General features: G+C 41.8%; 1 protein-coding gene across 1 annotated transcript in view; it reads right to left on the reverse strand.

Moving 5' to 3' along the window:
- The window catches only part of LOC121862389 (rho-related BTB domain-containing protein 1-like), a gene marked incomplete in the record, with an annotated part of 135,601 nt that extends 135,161 nt beyond the window's left edge, over positions 1 to 440 (reverse strand). The window contains 1 exon segment of the mRNA XM_042360655.1: positions 172 to 440.
- Positions 441 to 9,809: the final 9,369 nt, after the last annotated feature.

A 9,809-nucleotide genomic window follows, 5' to 3' on the forward strand; every position in this document is an offset into this window, starting at 1 on the left:
CAATTTTATATATATATATATATATATATATATATATATATATATATATATATATATATATATATATATATATATATATATATATATACTTTGTAATGCACTGAGAATCCTTCACAACACGGCCGGTGTAAGATTTTGCCTTCATCTATCAATACTCTAGCAGTGCAGTACCTTGGAGTCTGGAGGTGGAGGAGGAGCCAGAGGCGACAACCATAGTGAGAGCGGCCTAGCCACGAGCGCGGGTCATCTTGGCATCAGCTGGGATGCTCAGTTCGCAGTGGTGGCACATCACAACAAAGACACTGACAGTAATTACCCCGACGACACTTTTAGTACACTGTTAAATAATACTTAGGTCCTGTGACGCCCAATTGGTGATAAGTTTACCCGTCTGAGGTGCGTTACCTGTCTCCAGCTCTGCTCAGGGAGGATTCCAGTGTCCATCAGCTGATCAGAGGAGTTGCCATGTTGCACGTCACGTTCAGTGTTACCAGTAGCAGTCTCAAAAGAATCTGCCTCGTTATTTACTATTATTAATGATATTAAAATTATTTTTCATGCAATAAAATCAGTAGGAACCTAAATTTCATTGCAAAGACTTTATAGATGATAACATAAGAAAACGTTATTTTCTTTGTGAACATGGTGAATAAAAATAACCGAAGTATTATTTTCAACTTGGTAGCATTTGCAGGGACCCATTCATAATCACTGTGACGTCACAATGAGCATGCGCAAATACTTAGTGGTTTGACATTCCACGAAAAATTGATATGATCAAGCCAATTGTAATGCATTTATCAGAATTTGCAAATAAAAATAGAAAATATGTTAAGGCCTATTATAAAATGTTTAAGTAAATGAAGAAACGAAAAGAAGCTGTTTTCATACTCGTATCACGCTTAAACAGCGCTCAGGATATATATATATATATATATATATATATATATATATATATATATATATATATATATATATATATATATATATATATATATATATATATATATATATATATATATTCTGCTGTGATTATATCCACACAGCCAGAGATCGGCGCCGTTCTTGGCGCATTTCCCCAAAAGCCCGTGGAAAGTGAAAATGGCGGCAAGGCTCGCCTCCGGATCAATACACGAAAACATCTGAGAGATATTCAGTCCGTAACGTTCCGTCTCGTAAAGTTTGACTCTCTCGCTGATGTAGAGGTTATTTTTAGCAACATGTGAACTTTCTGGGTCGTACCAACTGCTGCCCTCCCAACACGTTACTCCAGCCCGCTGCCCAACACGTCTCTCCCTCTCACATCCACCCTCCGCCACCCATCACCATTCATTACCTTTATTCTTTGTCCCTACCCGCGTCCTCCACCATCTACCTCCAGTCTTTGTCCCTACCCGCGTCCTTCACTATCTACCTCCAGTCTTTGTCGCCAGTTTTACCTGTCATCAACCAATTACCTGTTACCACTCAACTCTGCCTGTTTTCACTTACTCAACTCTACCTATCATCAACAAACTCCACCTGTCACCACTCAACTCTACCAATCAACATTCAACTCTACCAATCAACATTCAACTCTACCGGTCACTACTAACATCCACCTGTCACCAATCAACTCTATCTGTCGTCTTTCACGCAACTCTTACTCAGCATCATCCATTCAACTCTACGGTTCCAGCCACAAATATTTCAGTAACTACTGTTCCCTCTAATTATCCACCGTCATATTTAACTAACCCAAACCTATGATTTTCCCTGGTTCACTTGCCGTACCTCACAACACAGGGCCAGGTACACATACGGACTTACTTTCAAGAGGAGTCTATCCCATAATTTGGAGCCAAGGATGAATAATACTAGTGCTCTCACAACACTTATTATTTATACAAGCATCAAGATGTTTCATCCACCCGGTCTAGACTTAGCAATGGTGGATATAAAGTAAAAAATTATGAGAATGGAAGGGACATTGGGAAATATGCATCACCCAGCTATTTACATGACCATTTCTACCAAGAGTAGTGATATCCAATTAACAACTGGTGGACGAGTTGATTCTACATAAGTATTGTTGCAGGAAGACAAATAGATAGACAGACAGACAGACACAAACACAGACACACCAATTGCTATATCTCTCCGTCCAGCCGAGTCGGGCCGCGAAATTATATCGCCTTGATAAGTCGTGAAACGTCCAAGATAGTGGCGGGGTCCCTATTGTTGACATTCCCGTTCTTGCCCCTAATTTAAGTTTAAGGTTCATATGTATACTCTGTGTTGTAGGCCGATCACATCACACCCGACAAATTTTTGACTGCACATCTCCAGGACCTTACACAGGCCATGTCTTACGTGACTTAAGATAATACGGAGAAAATTAATATTCGACTGAAGAAAATATATTGACCCCAAGTTAGGTAGACATGGTAACGTTTTTTTTGTGTGTTTTTTTATACATAAGTTCATATTAGATTTTTGTAAGTCCTCAAGTTATATAAATTTTGAAGACAAATACTTAATTATTTTCAAACTCTAAGTTTGGCATAATTATATCTTTATCGCTGGCCTGAACCAGTTGTATATGGTAATTCTAGGTGACCAAGAAAAGTTATATGCGGTGGTTTTAGCTGAGCACGACCACTTGTGCCTGGTGATTCTAGGAGCGGACCATCTGTATAGTGATTCTCAGGAACCAGAACCATCTTACTGAATAAAGATGATATAGAACCAGTTGTGTATGGTGACTAGATGACCAGGACCAATTGTGTGTAATTCCAGCTGACCAGGACCAGCTATGTTGAGTGAGGCAAAGGGTCGTCAACCTGGGCTAGGAGATGCGTGAGGATTCCTCATTTCGGTCTGAAATTGTATTTGGTCGGAGGTAATTTTCGTCGCCAGTCACTGATTGAACCAGACGCTCCGGCGCCACCCAGGCCTCCACCAGACCGCCCTACACACAACACAAACACTTATAGGAACGCCCAATCACACAAAGGCTAATAATGAACTGTAAGTTAAACACACAAAGTTGGGAACTATAAATAGAAGGTGAAGGCTGGGTAGTGTCAAATGTCTGTGATAGTCAGAATATGTTTGAATTCCTTTGGTGAGTTAAAAGCTCAAGTTTACTGGTGTTGATTCAGGTCGGGAATTTTGGGATAACGAGTTTTCTGTTTCGGTAAAGGGGTAGTTCAAACGATTGTTTTTTTATATACTTAACCAGATTTGCATGTACTGTAATGTCAGCAGTGGGGTTAGTTCTCCGTATATTGTTTTAAGTGTGTTCCGGTAGCATGTAATATCAGGTAGAATTTGTATTTGCTATTTGGGAAAAAAGTTGTTTGTGTTAACGAGAGGGGGGAGCTGGCCCGTTGCAGTTGGTAGCCGGCAGCTCATAAGGAAGAGAGCGGTGGCGCTCCTTATTCACGTTACCTTTGAAGATTTGTACCAGAGATCCTGAAATTATTGGACACAGGAAAGATGTATATAACTATAAATATATGTAATCTTTTTACCGTGTATGTTTTGGTCATTATCCTCCTGCACCATACGTTAACTCCCGTGTCAGGTAGCTTGAATAGAAATAAAAGGTACCATTGATTGGGTGTGGGAAGAGAGAAAGGGTGTGGGAAGAGTTAGAGATCCCAAGTTCTAGCAGAGCACCTTAAATGAGTGGTAGTGAGTAGAGATGTGTACAGTAGTACAATTTGAGCCAGGACAGTGTTGAGATGTCCGCAGATATATTCATCAAGTGTTCTACCTGTACAACACACATGTAACTCCGTGTCACGCCTCTACTCCCATACAAGCAGTTTACAATAACATTTCGAGACAGGCGAAACTGAATCACTAAGATATCCACCTACCCACTTTATCCCTGCTATTAACACACGGTTCTCACGGTGATGATTAACCGCAAGACACAAAGTTACTATTTTCATTATGCTGTAATGCATCTTTTTACAGTTGTCGCGCTGTAATAAATTTTAGCTAAAATGTATTACAGCGCGACAACTGTCATTACACTATGACATGATATGCAACTCCCAATACACCAAAACAATTTATATATGTTACAGTACACAGTACACAAACAATGGTAACCACAATACTTGACAATCTACACCCAACCTTCGGTGTCTGCTCACACGCTCAAACACCAGAATGCCACACGTTATCCATACCTGAAACACAAAGATAAAAAAAATATTTTAATGCATGAGTCACTGCAGGAACAACTAAAATAACTATTTATATAAAATTACTTTTGTATTAAATAGAACGTACACCCTTGATATATGCGTCCATGTTAATTTTTCCGTCGAGTATGAATTTCATGCTCCCAAGACCTAAACCTTTGGTCCCCTCTATCATAGGAGCAATTGTAAAGGGGAAGGACAAGAGAGATGAGGGGGTGGATAATTAGTATATTGGTTAACCACCTGGAATGATCAGCTTCAAAATGGGGATGAGAGAGGGTCAGCGGGAACGTAGGAGGGACGAGAGACTACAGAGTAGTAGAGTACTGTGTCTGTACTGCCAGTCCGTATATCCCAAACTGTCGTACGGCACTATACTAAGACCCAGAGAAAATGGTTGGGGAAAAAAATCCTGACATGACTAAAAGTTGTTTATATTGATATAAAATTATCTTTAAGAACTGTTAGGTTCTGTTGTTAAAAAAAATTATGTTTACGACTCATCACAGACAAAGGGTCGAAGAAGTCCCTTGTTCATCAGTTTATAACACAAGTAAAATATCTTATATGAATTTGTGTGTTAAACAGGAAACTGGAGGAAAATAACTATCTAATGAGTTATGTGTTCATAATACTCGTAACCCTTAATCTGTCCATAATAAACCAAAATGTGTCCAAAATACATACTTATATCACCCACTCCCCAGTAGTCACAAGTGTGTCAGGTGTGTGGGAGGTAGCAGGTCTACTGGCATGTCAGGTGTGTGGGAGGTAGCAGGTCTACTGCCGTTTCAGGTGTGTGGGAGGTTGCAGGAGGTCCACAAGTGAGTCGGGTGTGTGGGTGGTAGCAGGAGGTCCACTGGTGTCAGGTGTGTAGGAGGTAGCAGGAGGTCCACTGGTGAGACAGGTGTGTGGGAGGTTGCAGGAGGTCCATTGGTGAGACAAGTGTGTGGAAGGTTGCAGGAGGTCCACAAGTGTCAGGTGTGTGGGAGGTAGCGGGAGATCCACAAGTGTGGCAGGTGTGTTGGAGGTAGCAGGAGGTCCACTGGTGTGTCAAGCGTATGGGAGATAAAAGGAGGTCCACTAGTGTGTCGGGTGTGTGGGATGTAGCAGGAGGTCCACTAATGTGTCGGGTGTGTGGGAGGTAGCAGAAGGTCCACTAGTGTGTCAGGTGTGTGGGAGGTAGCAGAAGGTCCTCTGGTGAGACAGGTGTGTGGGAGGTTGCAGGAGGTCCACAAGTGTGTGAGAGTAAGCAGGAGGTCCACTGGTGTGTCAGGTGTGTGGGAGGTAGCAGGAGGACCATTGGTGTGTCGGATGTGGGAGGCAGCAGGTCCACTAGTGTGTCAGGTGTGTAGGAAAGCTGGAGGTCCACTGGTCTGTCAGGTGTGTGGGAGGTAGCAGGTCCACAAGTGCGTCAGGTGTGTGGGAGGCAGCAGGAGGTCCACTAGTGTGTCAGGAATGTAGGAGAGCTGGAGGTCCACTGGTTTGTCAGGTGTGTGGGAGGTAGCAGGTCCACAAGTGCGTCAGGTGTGTAGGAGAGCAGGTGGTCCACTAGTGTGTTAGGTGTGTAGGAGAGCAGGAGGTCCACTAGTGTCAGGTGTGTAGGAGAGCAGGAGGTCCACTAGTGTCAGGTGTGTAGGAGAGCAGGAGGTCCATTAGTGTGTCAGGTGTGTAGGAGAGCAAGAGATTCACTAGTGTGTCAGGTGTGTAGGAGAGCAAGAGGTCCACCGGTGTGTCATTCATGACTCTAGGAGAACCCACAAGTGCGGCTTACTGTTCTAACTGTTTCCTTGTGCATGGTGTGGCCACTTTTGTGTAGTTCTTCTAGTGCATGCTTTTTTGACGCCACGTAAACCACTCTTCTCTTCCTGGCATAAATACACTTCCATCTATTTACTGCCGTGTTATAAATGAACTTGCTTTGTGTTGGAAACTATTTATAGGTGTCATTATAATAATATTTTTCTATTACCTTTCGGAGTGGTTTTCAATAGAGTATTTATACTTTGATACGTATGTGACTGTTGTTTCTCTATAAATAGTGAGTTGTAAGTAGTTATGATTTAGGAATGGTAGCAAGATAGCGTCCTAAATTGGTTCAGTATCAATGGGAATAAGTCTTAATAGTAGTAGACAGCGTATGGTAGCCAGAATAGTACCACCAATAGTATTCATGCATCTGGCAATAACATTTATAACAAAACCGCATTAATCGTCGTAACAGGAGCAACAATGGTACTAGTTATCTATTACGTCAACATTAACTATAAATACTGAATACCAACAAGAGCTGGATATAGTAGGTTTAAAGATGTATCTTATAGGAACACAAAAATATACGATATATTGAGCACCAAGACACAGTTGATTTTTTTTTTTTTATTATTTATTGGGCACCCCCCTACATCCTTGTGTAAGGTGAAGCGCAGAAGCGTTTACAGCGCCCAACAGGGAAGCATGCTGACACAGTTGATGACATCTTAGTCTAGATACTATGAAACAACTGAGAGACATCATGCGCTCGATCTGTTAAACAGTAGTTGTTGTCTTGTGTATGAGCTGGTTCAGTGTCTCTCCTCAAAGACATGCTGGCAGAGCAATCCAGGTACTGTGGGTTCGTGTTTTTCATTAATCAAGTTGAGAGTGGAAGGAAGGGTGAAACATTGACCAACAATTTAAGTAATTTATTTCTTAATATAAAAAAAAAATATTGCATTCAGTCACAATACAAAAATAGTTGACCTTCCCGAAGCAATTATTAAGGTCACTGCACCACACAAATATACCCGATCCGACCTCCTTACCGAGGTCATTCCTTCCCCAATATCACCCACAATATTCAATAGCAAAAACATCCTAAATATCACTCTTAATAAGGAACATTTAATAATATGCACAATACATACAGGTACTGCCGCTCATTCTTAGCACCAAGGTACACACAATAGGTACCCATCTCACACTCTACTCTTGTTAGGTAGATGAGGTCCTTCCCAGGCATTCATACCAGGACTGTTTCTGCGTCCGGTATTATTAGGTCACTTAATGTGCCAACTGTGACCACCTCAAATAGCACCATCATTTCTTCACATCCAGGGTGTTGAAGTGTGAAATGTCCAGAGATCCATAGTGGAGGTTGCATAGTGGCTATAAGCTTTATCCACAACACCAGGTGGGTTCCTCAAAGTAGAACAGTGGTTGTTGGGCCAAGCATTTCCTCCGAGACCTCACTGGTCTCCCTCCGCTCACAGGCATATAGAGCTGCGTGTATGAGATGAGGCGCATCAATGAGGACGATGCCCCATGCCACACATTGAATAGGCCTAAGGGTGCCAATGCTTACATTTCACCATGTCTGTATTCTGGCCCCCACACAAACACTTTCTTCGATATTGTAACTTTGTCTTATAATTACATAACCTTAATTTTAAATTACATACTACATTAAGTGTCTGGTTTGTCAGGTTCGGGTTATTTACTTTGTATATCTCATTACCTCGGAACTGTAGCAGCGGATGAGTTAGGCGCCAGAACAAAAGCCTTGGTTTTTGGCTTGGGTATACCCACTTCACTTTATTCCCAATGCATGGTTCATTCCCCCACACCTTTCAACTGTTTAGCACCGAGTGTGAGCTCTTTCAAGACCAGACTTGACCAACACTGGAGAGGGTTCAGGTACATTCAGGAGCCGGTGCATGCCCAGTACTTGCCAACAGTGCGCAACAGAGACGTGACCGATTGCCCAAGCGGCTAACGAGCCGATCAGTGGTGAAGAAGATAAAAGTAAAGAAAAAAGTAAACACTTTCATAAGATTCTCGAATCATTGCACTGTTCGTGGCTATACAGTACGTCACATGGGGTAACGATGTGTATCAAGCTCACACCGAGGTATGCAAGATATTATCCTTGGAGTATAGTTTATGGGTCATCCCTAACACTTCACATATGTTTGATACATTTATCCTTTCCCCAGATCATTGTTCTCACGTATTCTCATCTGATACATGAGGTAGCTAAGTTCACTAATCGTACACAGACGTAAATACCATACATAACCTTCAGACACGGTGACACTTATTCACAATAATTTACTAGTTTGTACCAATTGGGCCCTCCCAACCAGCATATAGATACTTGAGTTCTCACCTTAATACTATCAGTATACATACTTACAATTATATGCCCGGACACTGGTAAAATTAATATAAACCAACATACAGCATACGAATTACCCCTTCCTAATGTTTACCATTTTCTGTGACACTCCCCACTAGCGCGGTGAGTTTGAATCTTAGGCAGTTGTAATATGAATTAAAAAAACATTATAGAGACCAGTACAAATATACGCAATACAAATGTAGTAAGGTGGTCACTGTAGTAAGGTGATCACTGTAGTAAAGTGATCACCATAGTAAGGTGATCACTGTAGTAAGGTGATCACTGAAGTAAGGTGATCACTGAGGTAAGGTGATCACTGTAGTAAGGTGGTCACTGCAGTAAGGTGATCACTGTAGTAAGGTGGTCACTGTAGTAAGGTGGTCACTGTAGTAAGGTGATCACTGTAGTAAAGTGATCGCCATAGTAAGGTGATCACTGTAGTAAGGTGATCACTGAAGTACAAATAAACGCAATACAAATGTAGTAAGGTGGTCACTGTAGTAAGGTGATCACTGTAGTAAAGTGATCACCATAGTAAGGTGATCACTGTAGTAAGGTGATCACTGAAGTAAGGTGATCACTGAGGTAAGGTGATCACTGTAGTAAGGTGGTCACTGCAGTAAGGTGATCACTGTAGTAAGGTGGTCACTGTAGTAAGGTGGTCACTGTAGTAAGGTGATCACTGTAGTAAAGTGATCACCATAGTAAGGTGATCACTGTAGTAAGGTGATTACTGTACTCAGGTGATCACTGTAGTAAGGTGGTCAATGTAGTAAGGTGGTCACTGAAGCAAGGTGATCACTGTAGGAAGGTGATTACTGAAGTAAGGTGATCACTGAAGCAAGGTGATCACTGTAATAAGGTGGTCAATGTAGTAAGGTGATCACTGAAGCAAGGTGATCACTATAGTAAGGTGATCACTGTAGGAAGGTGATCACTGAAGTAAGGTGATCACTGTAGTAAGGTGGTCGATGTAGTAAGGTGGTCACTGAAGCAAGGTGATCACTGTAGTAAGGTGATCACTGTAATAAGGTGGTCAATGTAGTAAGGTGATCACTGAAGCAAGGTGATCACTATAGTAAGGTGATCACTGTAGTAAGGTGATCACTGAAGTAAGGTGGTCGATGTAGTAAGGTGGTCACTGAAGCAAGGTGATCACTGTAGTAAGGTGATCACTGTAATAAGGTGGTCAATGTAGTAAGGTGATCACTGAAGTAAGGTGATCACTGTAGTAAGGTGGTCGATGTAGTAAGGTGGTCACTGAAGCAAGGTGATCACTGTAGTAAGGTGATCACTGTAGTAAGGTGGTCAATGTAGTAAGGTGATCACTGTAGTAAGGTGGTCACTGTAGTAAGGTGGTCACTGAAGCAAGGTGATCACTATAGTAAGGTGATCACTGTAGGAAGGTGATCACTGAAGTAAGGTGATCACTGTAGTAAGGTGGTCGATGT

This window comes from Homarus americanus, unplaced genomic scaffold (assembly GCF_018991925.1).
Source record: "Homarus americanus isolate GMGI-L3 unplaced genomic scaffold, GMGI_Hamer_2.0 scaffold31037, whole genome shotgun sequence".
Taxonomy (NCBI): Eukaryota; Metazoa; Arthropoda; class Malacostraca; order Decapoda; family Nephropidae; genus Homarus; species Homarus americanus.